This window comes from Pleurodeles waltl, chromosome 3_2, assembly GCF_031143425.1.
Source record: "Pleurodeles waltl isolate 20211129_DDA chromosome 3_2, aPleWal1.hap1.20221129, whole genome shotgun sequence".
NCBI classification, from domain to species: Eukaryota; Metazoa; Chordata; class Amphibia; order Caudata; family Salamandridae; genus Pleurodeles; species Pleurodeles waltl.
The window spans coordinates 126648974-126668316 of record NC_090441.1 but is presented as its reverse complement, the minus strand read 5'-3'; positions in this window follow the sequence as shown (position 1 = coordinate 126668316).

The window sequence follows — 19343 nt, the reverse complement described above, 5'->3', positions numbered from 1 at the left end:
CCTTTTGGGGGCAGATCGGCCTATTTTTATTCGGCCAGTCTGCCCCCGAGGGGGGCAGAAACCACTAGACACCAGGGATCTTCATTTTTTTGCGTCCATTTCACGCAAGGGGAGCGACCCCTTAGGCAAGGGTTGTTCCCTTGGGAAACAAATTTATTTTAGGCCATTTCTGCCCCCAAGGGGGGCAGATCGGCCTACTTTTATTAGGTTGATCTGCCCCCAAGGGTGGCAGAAACCACTAGGCACCAGGGATTTGTGTGTGTGTATGTGTCACAGTGGCCTTTCCTCGGGATCTGCACGCTGCTGAACAAAAGGCCCACCTCCAGGCGTCACCGACTCAGAAAGCTATTAGAGCATCGAGTATTGGTGAAGCCAGGCGGGGGAAGGGAATTAGGATAGCGAACTGCAGGGAAGGAGATCTGAAAAAGAATGGTTAAAGCATATATGCATACACTCATTCATAGCAGTATTAGCTCACAAAATATGCTCCTGGACAAAGGCGTCTCCAATAGCAAGTTGAGACCCTTATGGACTGGGTGTTGCGCTTCTTTGAATTATGAGACAAAATAAACTGTGATCTCAAGCATTCATAACAGTATTAACTCACAAATATGCTCCTGGAAAAAGGCGTCTCCAATAGCAAGTTGAGACCCTTATGGACTAGGCGTGGCCCTTTGAACCATGGGACAAGAACAAACTATACTCACAATACCTGAGGATGGCATGAGCTTTAGACAATGATCATACTTAGAATAATAACTGGATAACAATTATACTCTCATTAAATGAATGTCTGTTCTTGGCATAGAAATCCTCAAAACCTTGAATATATATATCTCACATATCACACTCCAAAAACCAATAAAAACTACGGCTGGCTTTTCTCTTTGTGCTTGGAGCGCTTTGCTCGTTGTGCCTGAAGCTCTTTACTTGTTGTGTCTGAAGAGCTTTGCTCGTTGCGTCTGAAACGCTTTGCTTGTTGTGCCTGAAACACTTTGTTTGTTGTGCCTGAAGCACCTTGCTCGTTGTGCCTGAAGCACCTTGCTCGTTGTGCCTGAAGCGCTTTGCTAGTTGTGCCTGAAACGTGCTTTGCTCGTTATGTCTGAAGCGATTTGCTTGTTGTGCCTGAAGCGCTTTGCTCGTTGTGCCGAAGTGCTTTGCTCGTTGTGCCGAAGTGCTTTGCTCGTTGTGCCTGAAGCGCTTTGCTCATTGTGCCTGAAGCGCTTTGCTCGTTGTGCCTGAATCGCTTTTAAGTTTGACCAAACAAGACCTTACCGCCACGAGTACGACCTACTCGTTTTTTAATATACAAGAGGAAACACAAATACTCTGCCATGCTGCCATTCAGCCCTTTCCTGAGAGGAACTCCAACGAGGTCAGACAGAACCGAAGTCTGCAAAATAGTGAGCAATGTGCTTGGGTGTGGCTGGGCTTTATAGGCCTGCCACACCCCAAGATGGCCGCTGCCTCTAAAATCTTGGGAGTTGTAGTCCATTCATAGAATGCCACTGATAGGTACATCATGTCCACCAATGCCCTGACCCTGCAGCTAGTTGAGCTTTACCACAGGGCAGGCGACGCCCAGGATCATTACTGGAGCAAGAGGGGATAAATAGCGGCACACATGAAGCGCTGCAAAGGCGCGAAGTGGAGGCCAGGGCGGGTCCTGGACCGCGCACAGCCTTATTCCTGACAGTATGTGTGTGTTTTGTTTGGGGGGGGCAGCCCCTTGGGCAAGGGTCGCTCCCTATGGGGACACATTACTGCTGGCCATATCTGCCCCCCTTGGCGGTAGATCGGCCTATTTTTAGAAGGCCCATCTGCCCCCAAAGGGGGCAGAAAGCCCACCAGAGACCAGGGAAGATTTTTTTTTCATAATAAGAGGGTGGGGGTATGGCCATACCCCCACCCCAAATAAATGAGGCCAAAGTTGTTCTGCCCACCAGTGGGCATATGGGGCAATAACCCCTGATCCACACCCTGGGGGGGGGGGGGCAGAAAGTCTACTAGATGCCAGGGAATTAAGAAAAAAAAATAGTGTGGTGGTGGTTACCAACCAGTATGGGCATGGTTATGCCCCCCACCCAACTGAAGGGGTAACAGTCTTTCAGCTCTCCTCCTGCACACTAAAACATCTTATCCCACGGCAAGCAAGAGGACATTTGATTGTTTTGGTTTTTGGTTTTACATTTGGGCCATGAGAGCTTGGCTAACTCTCAAAATAGTCCCACTTGGAATGGTGAGAGCTGCACTTTTTGGACTTTGAGACGCTGCTATGTAGAAAAATACACAAGACCTAGACACATCTGAAAACTAAACATCTGGGTGATTTCAGGGTGGTGTGTTTCACATGCACCTGCACCATTTTCTTACCCACAATGCCCTGCAAACTTCCAACTTTGCTGGAAATCACACATTGTTTCCACATTTTTGTGATGGAACCTTCTGGAATCTGCAGGAATCCACAAAATTCCTACCACCCAGCATTGTTTCATCTATATCGATAAAAACTTTGCCCCACTTGTCAGCCTAAAAATATTTTTTTTCAAACTGCCCTTTTGGACCCGCTTTGATTCTCTCTCAATTTTGACATGTTTTTGGCTCTTCCCTGTCACAGGCACTTGGCCCATCTACACAAGTGAGGTATCATTTTTACCGGGAGGCTGAATCCCCACATTGGGTGGTAGTAAATTTGTCCCGGTGCGGTGATCCCACACAGAAATGTGGGAAAAATTAGATTTTTTTGCTAAATTTGAAGTTCGCTGAGGATTCTGGGTAAGAAAACATTGGGGGATCCACGCAAGTCACACCTCCTTTGATTCCCTCAAGTGTCTAGATTTCAGAAATGTTTGGGTTTGGTAGGTTTCCCTATATGGCTGCTGAGCCCAGGACCAAAAACGCAGGTCCACTCCCCCCGCAAAAACAGGTAGTTTAGTATTTCATAATTTTGATGTTTCAACATAGTGTTTTGGGGCATTTCCTTTTGCGGGCACTAGACCTACCCACACAAGTGAGGTACCATTTTTATCGGGAGACTTGGGGGAATGCTGGGTGGAAGAAAATTTGTGGCTCCTCTCAGATTCCAGAACTTTCTGTCACAGAAATTTGAGGAAAAAGTGTTTTTGGGCCATGTTTTGAGGTCTGCAAAGGATTCTGGGTAAGAGAACCTGGTGCGATCCACACAAGTCACCCCATCTTGGATTCCCCTAGGTGTCTAGTTTTCAAAAATGCGCAGGTTTGATAGGTTTCCCTAGGTGCCGGGTGAGCTAGAGGCCAAAATCCACAGCTTGGCACTTTGCAAAAAAAAAAAACAGCTCTGTTTTCTTTGGGAAAATGTGATGTGTCCAAGTTGTGTTTTGGGGCATTTCCTGCCATGGGCGCTAGGCCTACCCACACAAATGAGATACCATTTCTATTGGAAGACTTGGGGGAATGCTGAATGGAAATATGTGAGGAAAAAGTGTGTTTTTGGCCATATTGTGAGGTTTGCAAAGGATTCTGGGTAACAGAACCTGGTGAGAGCCCCACAAGTCACCCCATCTTGGATTCCTCTAGGTGTCCAGTTTAAAAAAATGCACAGGTTTGGTAGGTTTCCCTAGGTGCCGGCTGAGCTAGAGGCAAAAATCTACAGCTAGGCACTTTGCAAAAAACACATCAGATTTCAATGTAAAAATGTGATGTGTCCATGTTGCGTTTCCTGTCCCGAGCATTAGGCCCATCTACACAAGTGAGGTACCATTTTTATCGGGAGATTTGGGGGAACACAGGATAGCAAAACAAGTGTTCTTGCCCCTTGTCTTTCTCTATGTTTTGCCTTCCAAATGTAAGACATTGTGTAAAAAAGAAGTCTATTTGAGAAATGCCCTGTAATTCACATGCTAATATGGGCACCCCGGAATTCAGAGATTTGCAAATAACCAGTGCTTCTCAACACCTTGTCTTGTGCCCATTTTTGGAAATACAACGGTTTTCTTGATATGATACCTATTTCTCACTCTTTATATTTCAGCAAATGAATTGCTGCATACCTGGTATAGAATGAAAACCCATTGCAAGGTGCAGCTCATTTATTGGCTCTGGGTGCCAAGGGTTCTTGATGAACCTAAAAGCCCTATATATCCCCGCAACCAGAAGAGTCCAGCAGCCGTAACGGTATATTGCTTTAAAAAATCTGACATCGCAGTAAAAAGTTACAGAGTAAAACGTGGAGGAAAATGGCTGTTTTTCTCACCTCAATTTCAACATTTTTTTATTTCAGCTGTTATTTTCTGCAGGAACACCTTGTAGGATCTACATAAATGACCCCTTGATGAATTTAGAATTGTGTCTACTTTTCAGAAATGTTTAGCTTTCCGGGATCCAGCATTGGTTTCACACCCATTTCTGTCACTAAGTGGAGGGAGGCTAAAAGCACAAAAAATAGTAAAAATGGGGTATGTCCCAGTAAAATGCCAAAATTGTATTGAAAAAATGTGGTTTTCTAATTCAAGTCTGTCTGTTCCTGAAAGCAGGGAAGCTGGTGAATTTAGCACCACAAACCCTTTGTTGGTGCCGTTTTCAGGGGAAAAAAAACACAACGCTTTTTCTGCAGCCCTTTTTCCCATTGAAAAAAAAACCACAAACTTTTTGCTGTATTTTGGCTAATTTCTTGGTGTCCTTCAGGGGAACCCACAAACTCTGGGTACCTCTAGAATCCCTAGCATGTTGGAAAAAAAGGACGCAAATTTGGCATGGGTAGCTTATGTGGACAAAAAGTTATGACGGCCTAAGTGCGAACTGACCCAAATAGCCAATAAAAAGGCCTGGCACCTGAGGGGGAAAAGGCCTGGCAGCGAAGGGGTTAATGCATGATTTGAGCAGCATTAAAAATGATGCCAAAAATGGGGCATTTAAATCTTTTAGATTTAATTGAGCCACTTTTGCAGGCCTCCTAGTGCTGTAATGCCCCCCTTGCATACATTGCCTGGCACAGGCATAATGTGGTGCAAAGAGTCACAAAGTGGTGCCACTTTGTAAATATGGCATGGCGATTTTTGACTCATTGAGCCACATTAGTGTAAAAAAAAAAAATTAAGCTAATGTGGCGCAAGGAGACATTAGGGCCTTGTAAATCTGGCCCACAGTATTCCTCTTCCTCCTCCTCCCCTCCTGCAGTGCCTATTGTCAAACCTCTCTTGTTTTCTCGAGTGTGGGGCAGTTTGTGGCACAATCCAATTTTGGATGCCTGGATGGTGTGCAGTTACTTTGTACTAGGTGGTCCTTTGAGTTATTCAATTTGGTTATACTTTTCCTTGTGTCCCTTCCCTGTCCACATTACTCCAATTATTCTCAGGCATCTGCAGTCTATGCAGCCATCCTGTCCAGGAAAGTTCAATCTCTACTTGCCAGCTGCTTGCAAGAGTGTGGGAGCTATCCCAGAAGTTTCCTGATGAAGTTTGGCTCCTGGGAGGATTCAAAATCGAGGTGTCTGTGGTTAAACAGAGTATTCACCATGAAGACCATTATTAAAGATAAGTAAAGGTCGTAGTGGAGGTAAAGAGGAGCACAGAGTGTTACTCCTGATCCCTTCTGGTTCTTGAGAAGGATGGTGGTGTTGGTGGGGGTGATGCTGATTTTGGACCTCAGTCTTTTGAACACCTTCTTGAGTAAGGACAAATGGGAAATGCTGATACTGGCTCAGGTTCTCTTGGCATTGGATCCCAGAGATTTCTTTGTGTTTATAGACTTGAAGGAGATGTACTTTCATTTGTCGGTCCTTCAGGCCCACTGGTGTTACCTAAAGTTAATGGTCCGAATGGAGCATTACCAATTCACCGTCCTGCTCTTTCGCCTTACCTCAGCACCCTGAATGTTCACAAATGTGATGTCAGTGGTCACAGCCCATTTTTGCAGGCTGGGTATACATGGATTTCCATGCCTAAATAGCTAGCTCTTGAAAGCAACATTACCTCATCCTGTCTCTGACTACCTGCAGAAATGGCATTGTTGCTATCCACCCTATAGTTCTCCATCACTGAACCAAAATACCCTCTTTGGCCCGCTCAGCAGATTACCCTCATTGGGGCCATTCGGGAGACAGTGACCGTGAAGGTCTTGCCACCCCTGCAGAATGTCTGGGCATTCAGGCTATGATCCCACTGTTTCAGGGATGTGTGTTTTCCAGCCCACATGGTTCTGAGGCTTCTTGCACATTTAGCAAATGCAAGCTCCGCACTGGGTAGTGGCCCAGCTCTGGACCGGTCTCCTTACCCATCCGGTGCTTATGGCTGCGACTGATACCTCAACCATGGGCAGGGGAGGACATCGGGACAACATGGAGATCAGAGGATGCTGGAGATCAGAGGATGCTGTTCTATGATGGTTCAGTGGTAATATCAATCTTCTGAAGCAGTATAGCATATGGCTGGTCCTTGAGGCCCTTCTGCCTTCCAGGTCGTAATGGACAGCACAACCACCCTGTGGTATTACAACGAGCAGAGCGGTGTGAGTTTTGTTATCTTTATCTGGAGCTTCTGCAGCAGTGGCAGTGGCAGGTTCCTCATGCCTGGCTCTCTCCACATCAGGGTGGGCTCACTCAGCAGGCATCATCTTGCCAACCATAAGTAGAATTTGCATCCAGAGGTGGCACAGGTCACAGTGGGGCATGCCGTGGTAAATCCGCTCGCTTCCTCACTCTGGTCTTCTGCACCTTGACGTTTTCTTTTTGAGGAGTCCTAGAAGATGTGTTATACCCTCAGTGGGACTCCGATATACTCTTGATTTTATCGCCGCTACCTTTCATCGCACATATCCGGTGGAAGGTCGAGGGACCAAGTGCAATTCATGCTGATAACCCCTGACTGGGCCTGGAGAGTCAAGTACCCTGAATCTGCCCATGCACCCTCCATTCAAGCTACGACTCTGGTAAGCCCTACTGTCCCAGCACTGGAACCTCCACATAAACACCTCCAGTCTCCAACCTCCACATAAACACCTCCAGTCTCCAACCTCCACATAAACACCTCCAGTCTCCAACCTCCAAATAAACACCTCCAGTCTCCAACCTCCACATAAACACCTCCAGTCTCCAACCTCCAACCTCCACATAAACACCTCCAGTCTCCAACCTCCACATAAACACCTCCAGTCTCCAACCTCCACAATAAACACCTCCAGTCTCCAACCTCCACATAAACACCTCCAGTCTCCAACCTCCACAATAAACACCTCCAGTCTCCACCCCAGATTGGGAAGAACTAGTGGAGTGTTCCTTATCCGCCATCAGAGGTGGTGGATAAACCTACTCAAGCAGGACCAACGAAAGTGCAGGTGCCTGGTTTGAATCAGATTCTTGACCATTCCTTGGAGGGCGGACTGCCATTTTAAGCATGTTCCTTTGTGTATTCAGTGATTTTGCATGTGTCAATGTTGCCACTAGTCGCATAATTGCGTACTTGGGCTTGCACATTCCTACACAAAAATTATGGATTCTGGTGGCTAGCTTATTCTTTAAAAATAAATGGCGACAGCATAATATTTATTACTTTTTATAATAAATAAACAAATTACTAACCTTTAATAACGGTCTTTATGGTTGATACTCTGTTAACCTCGGGCACCGCAATTGTGATGCCTCTCAGGAGCTAAATTGAATTGGGAAACCTTTGCAATACCTCCCGCGCTCCGACAGGTGGCACTGTCAGCCTCCACATCAACTCCGCACTACCTCCAGATGTAACAACAGGTAGTTGCATGCAGGAGTCACCCCTGCATGATGACATCAGTTTTCTCTTTCACAGATTCTGCACCCTCAAACACAGATTAGCTGGCAACTGAGGAAATAAACTGTGTGCACTAGCTAGCCTGGGACCTTATTAATCACAGAAAGGCCACTCTACAGAACCTGGAAGAGGACTGGTAACAACAAATTTGCTTTAGATAGAGTATCTGCCAGAAAAGTATTTCCAAAGGTAAGTAACTTGTTCTTCTGATGGATGCGTTCAACAACAGATTCCTCACCTTTTGAATCAATACCAAAGAAATAACTAAAAAAAGGTGGTGGATTTGAAAAGAGGGCTTTACTCCAAGATGTCCTGCAGGAGTGGGCAAAATTGCCTTCCCTGTGCACCTGAGAATTGATGGCGCAGGAAGAATGTGAGACATCTCACTGCTGCACTGCATACCTGATTCATTAAAGAACAATGATGTAAGTTTGCACCTCCTCTGCCTGCACAGCGGATGGTGATAGTACATACTAAAGTTCTACAGGGATCTTGCTTTTGCATCCCAAGATGATGCTTTGCCTGGAATTACTACAGTTTCAGTAATGTGTTTTGACACCTGCCAAAGATGTGAAAAACTGTTCTTGTAACTGGGAGTCTGAGTTTTAAAGTACACCCTGTGGAGGTCATCCTCTGCAAAGTAGAAATCGTATGGCTTAAATAAGCGACTGCATCCCATCCGTCTACCAACTCTCTCTTCCCTCTTCATTTTGCTAGATCTGGCTGATGTGAGAGCCAACAGGTCGACGATCTTCAGGCCAAATTGTCTCGTACTTTAGTTTGTTTGACCTCTGGCCTGGTAAGGATTTGCTATAGGCACTATTAAAAGTTACTTGTCAGCCCTTTCAACCTTTGCACGCTTGCCTGATCAGCTCTCCTTATTCAAATCACCCCTTGAGATGTGCTATTTTAATTTGATCAGTGTTTCCACCTGCACCTTTTATTATGCTGCACTAATGCCTTGATTTGGTTATTACTTTTTCGATGTGCACAAGACTTTATTAACTTCTAAAATAGACTTCCTTGTTGTGACTACTTCTGTGAGGTGCATCAATGAACTGCAAGTGCTGTCTATGCAGCCACCATGTACTAACTTTCCTCCTGAAGCGGTGATCAAGAGTAGGTTAGGTCTTTGTCTGGGGGCCTTCCAGTGTTGGACATCTGCCAGGCTGCAAAGAGGCACCTACCTACACCTTCACCAGTGGGACACACTTCCTGCACCATTGAATCTCAGCTGCACAGGGAAGGCAATTTTGCTCACTCCTGCAGAGAAATGCACAAAGCTCAGAGAAAGCCTATGTTTCATGCACGTGACTTGGTGTGTATCAACAAATCTGTGGACAGAATCTGCACAGATTAAATAATTTCCAATTAGATGCATGAGTTATTCTCGTGTAAACAACATTAGCAGGTGGGGATGGGAATCCGATTGTCTGTCTACTGCTAGGGGTTGGTGAATGCATGTAAGATTAAGTGCATATGCTTGAAAAAGCAAAGATGCTCTGCTGAAGTGTGTAATCGTGCCATTTGCTCCTGCATAATGTTCTGTAGTTGTCGCAATTTTGCATACCTTATTAATTTCGCTTGTTGCAGTGCTTCAGAGAGCTGCAAGCCTAGTGCTGCAGAACAGCGAAGAATGAAGGTGGATTCATGTCATGGACGTCCCTGGTTTGCACTTTTCTTTCCAGGCACTTTTCTCTAGTCCTGGTTTCAGAGGTCATGAAGGGCACCAGCAGATACAAAAGGCATGGCTCCAAGAGCCCGGTTTATTTCCTGTTATGTCCACCCCTGGCCCCTTCCTAACTCCTCAAGTAAAAGTAGGACGTTCTTAAAGGGCTAAGGATGGAACAAGGGCTCAACCATGTGATGTTGCTGGCGTTCAAAGGGTCTCTGATGTCACCTCTAACCTTTACTTTTTGGTTTATTGATGTCTGTCTTTTGCGGGTCCTCCTCGAATGGTGGCCTGATGGTAACTGCTGGGAGGCTGGTGACGGGCGTGACAGGACAAGGACTCAAAAATTAAAGTTCATCCTTTGGTAACAATGCACAATAAGATATGGACTTAACACCTTCTAGTTGAAGTGAATGTACGTTTTCCACTTGAATGAAAAAGGTGGTGAACTATAGTGTGTAAGAGTGTAATACTACAATATAGCAGTCGAAATATTGACCTATAGGTATATCATGACCATTACATTGATGCCAAAATATTGGCAGGGCAGACTTGTTAATAGTAAATCTACACAAACCTTGATGATATTCTGGTAGATGACACTATGGTCAATATTTCCACCACAACACTATGCAACCTAGTAAGAAGCCACAGATCTTTTAACTCCCACCTCTAAAGGAATGTTGAGGGTTTGGCACATCATATTATCTAAAGTCACACTTGGCATATAAGTAGTTTTACTGAAGACTTAAAGTTATGGGCTCAGCAATAGCATCTCTGGTTACTTCGCTACTCGATCTACTCTTCGTAAAATCAACATACACCATAGATATATGTGAGAAATTTGGTTGTTGGTTGAGGAGGGTGAGACCCCACTCAAGCAACAGTCACAACTCTTGTCAAGCAATCAGTAATAAAGTGAAAACACAACACAAGAAATATTCCACACCAATTTAGAACAATAGATTAAAATTTAAAAACTTGCCACCAGAACAACAAAAATCTAATCAGTAGAACCAGTGATATGCAATTTTAAAGATTTAAGGAAAGTATAGTGCTTAAAAGCACGAAGTGCCAGTCACACCTATATGGTTGTGCGAGACCGGTTGAAAGTCACAAGTTCACGCTGACTGCGATGGAGCACAGGCGAGATACAGGTACCAGGTTAGTCCTGCTGAAAGAGTTAACTTCTAAAAATCCACTGCGAAGTGTTCCATTCACGGTGGAGGAGGCCGTGAGGAGCAGGGATGGTCATCGCTCTGGTGTGAATATCAGGCTGTGTGGACAGTCATCCATGTTGCGGGAAGATCCTATCGGACGCCGTGGACTGCTGTTGCTGGAGATTCACGTTGGCGGTTATCGCAAGCTGTTGGCACTGAAGCGCAAAGTCGAGAGCTCTCATTGCCGGTCTTCACTAGCTATCGCTGTAATGCAAACAGTCAGGTTCACCAGAGCTTTGCATTGGAGATTAGTGTGGGCAGCAAGATCTTGGCGCAATCAGGGCCATTCGTGGTCAGGAAGAAACCAAAAATTTATGATTTCTCCTTTCCTTCAAGGAGGAGCTCAACTGATGCAACACTTAGGGTCCAGGAACCGAGGTGCACCCCTTAGGGATCTGAGACTCACTCAAGCAGAGGCCAGCAAGGCTCAGGCAGGTCCAGTTGCAGGTCCAGTTGCAGTGGATCAACTGGGCAGTTGCAACAAGGCCTCTGAAGCTTGTTGTGCCCCTGTAGCTCGGAACAGGATGTCAGTCAGCTAACTGACCCTTGGAGTCACTTCAGCCTGGAATGAGGATGAAGGAAGCAGGTCCAGTCTTCCTTTTCAGCAAGCAGGGCAGGCACTGAGCCACAGGGAAGCAGGGAGTCCTTCTTCTGTAGTACCCACATGTACAGGACTGTATTGAAAAGTGGGTCTGAGTGTCCCATTTATATTTTCGGCGCTCCCTTTGAAATCGGAGAAACTTCTGGTGTTTTCCCCCCACAGGAGTGTCTGGAATTTCCTGCCTTCCTGACCTGGTCCCAGTCTGTCTGGGGGCATAACAGGCTAGTGCCAACGACACCTAGTCATGTGACCCAGGAACAGGTTGCAGGCACCAAATGGTTAGGGGAAGAAAATTGCCAATGTTGTAAAAGTGGCATTTTCAGAGTTGTGACTTAAAATCTGACTTTACCATTAAAGACGGTTTTAACTTACAATTCCTCGGACACCAAACGTGACAGTCCTATCTGCTCCCAAACAAAGGTTATTAAAAATTTAATATAATAAGGTAACCCATTGCTATTTGTTGGGATAGGTAGGCCTTGCAATAGTGAAAAATGAATGTGACAGTTTTTCACTACCAGGACATATAACATTTTAAAAACACATAGGACCTTTTAAATACAATGCACTGTGCCCTATCTAGGCTGTTTAGGGTCTAACTTAGAGGTGACAAATATGTATTAAAAAGGAAAGTTTAAGCCTGGCAAGATGTTTATTTTCCCAGGTCGAAATGGAAGTTAACAACTGCCTATACAGGCTGCAATGACAGACCTGAGACACGCTTAAAGGGCTATGTAAGTAGGTGGCACAATAACTGCTGCAGGCCCAGTAGTAGAATTTAATTTACAGACCCTGGGTACATGTAACACCACGTTATTAGGGACTTACAAGTAAATTAAATGTGCCAGTTGGGTGTAAGCCAATTCCACCATTTTTAAAGGAGAGAGAACAAGCACATTAGCACTGGTTACCAGTGATAAAGTGCACAGAGCCCTAACCCAACAAAAATAAAAGCAGAAAAATAGGAGGGGTGAAGCAAAATGTTTGGTGGAAAACCACCCTAAGGCTGACTGGTCTAACAATGTGTATCATTGAATCGACCAAGTCAGTGTCAATTTATATTTGTATTGGTGGGCTCATCCCTGAATGAAGTCAGGAGAGCCTATGTAGATTGGAAATGTCCTCACTATCCTGCGCGCTTCAATGTTTTGAAATAATGATAAATATTCTTATGGAGCCACTTGACATTCCCTAGTGTAGTGTTTTTAAGGCACAGCAGGTCCAGTGCCTGGTTTTACATCAGCCAGCCTGCCCAGAGGGGTGATATTAAAGCAAGATGTTGGAAGCAGAGTAAACCCAGCAGGGCTTTTGTGGTATGTCATTGCTGAGCTTTAGGGATTATCATTAGGGGTGCAAGCTTCTACTAGTCGGTTGAACCCTAACACTTTCTCAACTTCTCTCCTGGATAGGGAGTCCAACAGATTAGAGCCCTTCGGAAAGAGAGTATTTTCCTCTGAACGTTTCACCCTCCAGTCTGTTAATGCTAGTGGCCTGCTGGCCCAATATTCACACTTCATCTAGGATTTATTTGCTCAGATCATCCCGGGTACACTGAAGATCTTCACCCCATACTAACCTAGGCTAGTCAGGATGGCCATGACCCTGCCAAATTTGTAATTCACATCGAGCTGAACACCACAGGATCTATCAGATGAGCAATTGTCACTAGCATTGCAATTCATCGCCATACTTGGCTGTGGTCAACAGGCATTTCAGGAGATGCCCAATTGTTGCTTAGGGTCATACCCTTTGATGGGACCCATCTTTTTTGGGGTCCAGGCTTGTTCTGCCATTGAACGCTTGTAAGAGAGCAGGGCCACAGCACACTCCTAGGGCCTTCCTGCTCCACCATGCCAATAAAAACAACCTTTTCATTTGTTTTGTATCTTTGGCAGAGGAACCCCATTCAGGCAGCTGCTTCAACCTCCGCACGGTACTCAGCCCTTTCATGGCCATAGCACTCACGGTTCACGGCCAGAGACACCATACCAGTCATTCTGCTGCTCCCTGCAACCCTACCTGCCGAACCCCTTTAGCTTGCCTTTAGTTAAGCACCGTGCCCGTTTGGCGGCAGGATCCAATAGTTATTACCGGGATGGAAAACGTAACATCAGACAGGTGGATCCTACAAAGAGTACAGAAGTGGTATATCATACCTTTCCTGGATGCTCCGCCACACCTTCCACCATCCCCCGGAGTGACTGATTGAAGACAATCTGTCTATCTTATGGCAGGAAGTCCTGGCGTCTTAGTAATGCACCATATTCATATGTATATGCTTGTTGCACATTCATATGGCACGTTACTAGGACACCAGTATGCTCGCCTTAGGCACCCGATGTTGGGGGTTTAACCCGGGACCAAAACACAACAGATATCCTGTTTGATTTATTGTTGACTGGCTACCTGCATAATTTGTACTAACCAAAAATGGACACATATTCCCGATTGTATTAATAGCCTTGAGAAAGCCCCAGGTACTTAAACTGTTTAGGGGGCGAAAAACGTGTCAGCTGTTGTTTTTGAAGCTTCTGTAATAAAAGACCATTTGAGTCACCGGTATGACTTTGTGTATTGATTGAAAAGATTGCCTGTGAAGATTGGACTCTTACACTTGAACCAGGGTGTGCTCACCAATCTTTTCTCTGCTATATTGGGCCCCGCACAACATTTCTTGAGCAGAACTGTATCAGGGTGGAGCTGCTAACATTTTCTGGATCCCCAGTTTGATGCCTGGGGAATATTCATAAGGTGAGGAATCTGGTGTTAGATAGTGTTAGAAATGGGGTTTCTGGTAGGCTTGGGTAGGTACTTAAGCCAGGCAGAACCCACCACTCTAATCAGGGCGAGGGAGTTACACACCCAAGATAAACCCTGCTCACTTCCTTGGTAACTTGGCACGAGCAGTCAGGCTTATCCCAGAGGCAATGTGTAAAGCGATTGCACAACACACACAACACACATGACGCAATGTGAGAACAAAACACAACCAGGGCACTCCGAATAATAAGTCCACGATGAAGAAAGTTGCAGATTTCTTTATTCCTTTGTATTGAGAAAAATCAAATCAATGTTCAGAGATGGTCACATCCTCATGTTTGAGAGAGATTACATCAATATTCAGAGACAGCCAACACGTGTTTCGTCCACACGGACTTTTTCAAGGCAAAAAGATGGTTGAAGACAACAGTGTCCAGAGATGTCCCTTATTGCGCAGGGAAATGGCGGTCCTTGAAGATGTAAGGACTGTATAAATCAAAGGCATCTGAAAATTATGGGATGGCACGTGTACGGGCCCTGAAAAGCCCACACCTGACCTCTCGCCGGTCCCGAGAGGCAGGGAGGAAAAGAAGATGCGGCGTGCGCGTAGTTTCGTTACCCCGTTTTTGCCTTCACCTGGAACTTGAGCTTGAGTATATACAGGACATTATTCAATTGGCTCCCCTTCTGTTATGGATCTCAGTTTGGAGAAATGAACACGCCACTCTCAATAGGGATATCTTAAGGGACTGTCTGGCTTGCGACAATGCAAAGCATATTCCCTGGTTGTCGCACATAAGGAAGATGGCACTTGACTTGGGGCGGCCTGAATTGTTCGACTGCCCCGAGGACCTGACTAGCTACGATAAGAAATGGGTTAAAGAAAATTTTCTGAGAATCCAGGAGACCAAGAGGGAGGGGGAGGTTCTAGGGAAAAAATCGATCAGGGATTTTATCATGCTAAAGATGTGGGTGGGTCCTGAGCGTTATCTTTTAGAAATTAAGGATGTGAGGGAAAGGACTCTCATAACTCGTTTTCGCTTGGGGATCATTAGAAGCAATTTGTGCTTCCCTTTAGGTCAGTATCGGGAAAAATGTATTAGACCCTGCCCCTGTGATGGGGTGTCCCATCAGACCTTGATCCATTTTATATTGTTCTGTGTCTTTTATGCACCATTTAGAACTCGATTTTTATTACCGCTTTTAAGGTCCAAGGGTTTTGTGCAATATCGTCCTGCTTTTATGTGGCTGCAAATGGCCTCAGATGCATTGGTATGGAAGGGCCTGGGATCTTTCCTGAAGGGAGCTACTACTTGGCGTAAAAATGTAGAATTTTTAGAATGATTTCTTCTCTTTAACTGTTTTTACGAATGAGGTTTTTATTTGTATTTTATTTTCTTTTTATCTCTTATATATATGTATACGTTTGTATTTATGATGGGTATTTTTAATTATATATGGTTTTTATTGGTATATTAATAATGTATTGGTGATTATTTGTTGTAATGGATGAATTTTTTCATACCGAATAAAGTTTTCTTCTTCTTCTACCCCGCAGCGTTACCACGCGCACGCCGCATCTTCTTATTATTCGGAGTGCCCTGGTTGTGTTTTGTTCTCACTTTGTATATACAGCACGTGACATAGGAGGCATTTCCGTATTCCTTCTGTGTTCTGTGCATCTCGATACCCATGGTGGTTGGGTATCTATACCAGGTTGGCACCCTCCCCAGGACTCTACATTCTCTATATGAACTTTGTTGCTCTTCGTCTCAGATGTGCGATATTTTAGCATCAACCACTGTGTTGTAATTCACACATGACGCAATAACTACACCCCAAATGAAACACAACACCAGGTTATATAAAAATAAACTGTATTGCATGAAACATCAAACACAACATGTATCAGTAATACCCTGCTACACAAACAGTTGTCAGAACATCATACAGGTTACTAATACTCTGCAACAATAAGCAGTAGTCAGGTAAAAATAAAGGTTATTCTGCAACGCAAACAGTTGTCATTGTTATCAAGAATGTACATGTCAGGATAAACCTGTCACCAAAAATGCCAGGACATTATTATGAATGCGCCTGCACTTATATTATACGATGGGCAGTAAACCCCGGGCTCATATGTGAAACGGGGGAGCTCCTGTGCTCCTACTAGAAAGAATGCAGTAGTGGAATGAACTTGCACTCTGTCCCCCAAGGAGCTCACGCACTCCTACTACAAAATACGGTATTTGCTTTGTGAGAAAGAGCTGCAGTACCGCTCCTCTTGCGGGGGCCGCCACAACCACAAATACCCCTCCGGCTGGGGTTGGCCTTAGTCAGGGTATGGCGTGGGAAACCCTCCTGTGCTTCCTCGTAAAAAAGAAAGGGGGTAACTATATGGCAGCCACCCGTGTCCTCATGGCCCGGCTGCTGTCTCGCACAGCGTGCCTTCGTTTCTGGAGCCCGCGTGTCTCCTCACAGGACGGCCTCCTGGTCGGCAGGGATCTTCTCCCTCCTGCCCGAACGGCAGGTGTCCTCCTTCACAGTGGTTCCTGGTTGCAAAGCAGCCCCTCTGGGCAGGTCTGGCCTCAGACAGCAGGGTCCGTCATACCCACCCGGGCCACAGCCGTGATTTCTCAGCAGCCAGAAGTGCCCTCTAGTGCCCCCTAGTGCCCCCGGGGCACCATCCAGGTCGCTCTCATCTGTGTGTTACCAGAGGCTGCCAGAGGGCTCCTCCTGGCCTCTTATGTGTTGGGGGCGAGAGGGGCACCACCACAGTGACACGGGGGCGCTCCCTACGCCTGCCGTAGTCCAATCACAGAGCGCTCTTCCTGCGCTCTAGGGAAAAGAGAGGAGTACTCCTCGTGCTCAGAAATGATGAGGGAATGCAGCACTCTTCATGCGCTAGTGTGCAGAAAAGGCCAAGGAACAGGAAAACAGCGCTCCCCATGCGCTGAAGCAGGAAAACACAGAGCACTCCCCCCACTCTCAAGCAGGAGAATATTGAGGTGCTCCTTCTGCACCAAAGTAATCCAAACAGGGGGGAAGGGGGAGACACCACCTAGCCACTGGAGACAGCAAAGGGGGCACAGGGCTGCAGGGGCCAAGCAAGCAGGCCAGCGCAAGGGCTTACAAGCAGTGGCAGTCCCTCTCAGTGACCTAGCAGGTCACAGGTCAGCACAACAGCAGCAGTACCAAGGAGGTTCCTGGAGAGTCCTTCCAGCAGCATCCAGTGTCCAGTTCAGTAGTCCATTAGTGTCTCTAAATGTGTGGGAAGACCCCCTGTACTTACACTCATTTTGCGCAGTCTCCACAAAAGGGGGAGAAAGGGTTCCAACCAATACTAGCTGGTTCCAGGAGTGTCCCCTCTCTCCTCCAGCACAGGCTCCAGACATCAGTGGGGGGTACACGAGCCCTTTGTGTGAGCCCAGGGCACAGCCTTTACAAATGCAGGTGTGCCCTGCCTCTCCGTCTCTCAGCCCAGGAAGACCATTCAGTATGCAGATGCACCTCTGTGACACCTCCACCCTCCCTGTGTACAGGCTGTCTGAAAAGTATGCACAAAGCCTAGCTGTCACTCTGCCCCAGACATGGATTGGAGTCAAGCTGCAAAACACCAGAATCATAAGCACAGAGGAATGCCAACTTTCTAAAAGTGGCATTTCTATAATGGTATTAAAAAAACATCCACCTACACCAGTAAGCAGCATTTCTCACCACTGTTACAACCATACCAAACATGCCTACACTACCCCTCATAGATCAGACAATACCACCTAGACATATGTTAGGGCATTTCCAATGCACACCTATGAGAGAGGCAGCACTCACAGTGGTGAGGAACCAAATAGGCTGTATGTCACCACCAGGACGGGCCACACAACCAGACACATGTCCTGCTATTTACATACACCGAACCCTGCCCATACGCTAGCTAGGGCCTACCTTAGGGGTGACTTATATGTAGTAAAAGGAGAGATCCCGGCCTGGCAAGTAAATTTAGATGTAAGGTCCCTGTGGCAGTAAACTGCGCACACAGCCCCTGCGGTGGCAGGCCTGAGACAGGTGTGAAAGGCTACATCTGTGGGTGGCGCAAGCTGCGCTGCAGGCCCATTAGTAGCATTTAATTTACAGGCACTGGGTATAGGGATATCAATGTACAAGGGACTTACAGGTAAATTAAGGGGCATATTTATACTCTGTTTGCGCCGGATATGCGTCATTTTTTTACGCAAATCCAGAGCCAACTTAACTCCATATTCATATTTTGACGCTAGACCCGTCTAGTGTAAAAATATTGGAGTTAACGTCATTTTTTTACAGTGAAAACCTACCTTGCGTCAATGAGATGCAAGGTAGGCATTCCCGGGCAAAAAATGACTCTAAGGCCTTTGCGGCTTATTTATCCTCCAGTGCAAAAATCACGCACTGGAGGAGGAGGGCCTTAAATAATGGCGCTAAGCCTGTTTAGTGCCATTATTTAACGCCTGGGTAAGGGCAGGCGTAAGGGGAACCTGTGGGCTCATTTCCATGGTCAGAGACCATGGAAGCAGTCCACAGATGCCCTTCCCTGCCCCCAGGGACACCCCCAGCCACCCCCACCCACACCTGGAGGACACCTAAGGATGACTCCTGGAGGACACCTAAGGATGGGGGGACCCATCCGAGGTTAGTCCAGGTAAGTTTTAAATTTTTTGGTTACAAGTGCCATAGGGGGGGCTAACTTGGGCCCCCCTACATGGCACTGTGCAGCATGGCCATTGGGCAGGGGGTCATGACTCCTGTCTTTACTAGGACAGGAGTCATGTCCATTGGGGTTGTGCGTCAAAAAATGACGCTGGTCAGGTTAGCGTAATGTTTTCTGACTCTAACCTGACTAGCGCCATTCTTCGACGCACAACCTCCTGTTTCCCCTACGCCTCCCCCACCCGGTTAGCATCATTTATTTTTACGCTAACCGGGCCTTACCCTTAAGTACGACACCCGGCTGGCATCCAGGAATGACACTAGCCGGCGATAAACTTTTTGACCAAACCTACGCTAACGCAGGTTTGTGTCAAAAAGTATAAATCCGGGCCTTAGAAGGGAGAGCACATGCACTTTAGCACTGGTCAGCAGTGATAAAGTGCTCAGAGTCCTAGAGCCAACAACAAGAGGTCAGAAAAAATAGGAGGAGGAAGGCAAAAAGTTTGGGGATGACCATGTAAAAAGGGCCAGGTCCAACAGATAGTCTCTACCAGAATGAGTGTTACCAAGGGTAAGTAACTTGTTCTACCCTCACTCACATTTGTTTGTTTAATTTGAAGTAAATGTGGTTAAAAAGTATGTAC